Raw genomic sequence first — 947 nt, 5'->3', positions numbered from 1 at the left:
CGACCTCACAATTGAGAATCCGGAGAATATTCAGGAATGATTCGTAGATCCTGAACCACTAAACTTTCCTCCGGAACCACCAATCATTCAAACAGAGATTGTTGAGGAACGAACCATTAAATCAGAATCCTCTAGTGATTTCGATTCAACAAATTCAATTATGGAGAATCTGGAACCTTTAAGTATGGAAGACCGAATGAGAGCTAAACGCACTGGCCAAGGTCACGCAATTACTCATCCAGACATTAATGCGCCAGATTATGAAATCAAAGGACAAATTCTACACATGGTGACTAATCAATGCCAATTTAGTGGTGCGCCGAAGGAAGATCCAAATGAACATCTACGTACCTTTAATAGGATCTGCACACTATTTAAAATCCGAGAAGTGGAGGATGAACAGATATATCTCATGTTATTTCCCTGGACTTTAAAGGGAGAAGCCAAAGAATGGTTGGAATCGTTACCTGAAGGGGCGATCGATACATGGGACGTTTTAGTTGAAAAATTTCTTAAACAATTCTTTCCGGCATCTAAAGCCGTAAGACTTCAAGCAGAAATTTTTACGTTCACACAGAAACCGAATGAAACTCTATATGAGGCATGGACAAGATTTGGAAAGTTATTAAGAGGATGTCCGCAACATGGTTTAGACACCTGTCAAATAGTACAAATATTCTACCAAGGATGCGACATCACTACAAGAAAAGACATAGATATAGCAGCTGGTGGTTCTATTATGAAGAAAACCGAAACTGATGCTTACAAAATTATTGATAACACTGCTTCCCACTCACATGAGTGGCACCAAGAAAAAGATATCGTTAGATCATCTAAAGCAGCTAGAGCCGATTCTAACCATGACTTAGATTCCATTTCCGCAAAGATAGATGCTGTCGAGAGACGAATAGAAAAGATGACTAAGGATATTCACTCAATACGAATTA

The 947-nt window shown here is 39.0% G+C and overlaps 1 non-coding gene across 1 annotated transcript; it reads right to left on the bottom strand.

Moving 5' to 3' along the window:
* Positions 1-544: 544 nt before the first annotated feature.
* On the bottom strand, positions 545-651 carry LOC139846036 (small nucleolar RNA R71). Its single transcript, XR_011758783.1, has one exon. It is a non-coding gene; the product is annotated as a small nucleolar RNA R71 (small nucleolar RNA).
* Between the last annotated feature and the right edge of the window lie 296 nt (positions 652-947).

The sequence above is a fragment of the Rutidosis leptorrhynchoides genome, chromosome 4 (assembly GCF_046630445.1).
Source record: "Rutidosis leptorrhynchoides isolate AG116_Rl617_1_P2 chromosome 4, CSIRO_AGI_Rlap_v1, whole genome shotgun sequence".
NCBI lineage: Eukaryota > Viridiplantae > Streptophyta > Magnoliopsida > Asterales > Asteraceae > Rutidosis > Rutidosis leptorrhynchoides.
This window is presented reverse-complemented; position numbering and strand designations above follow the sequence as displayed.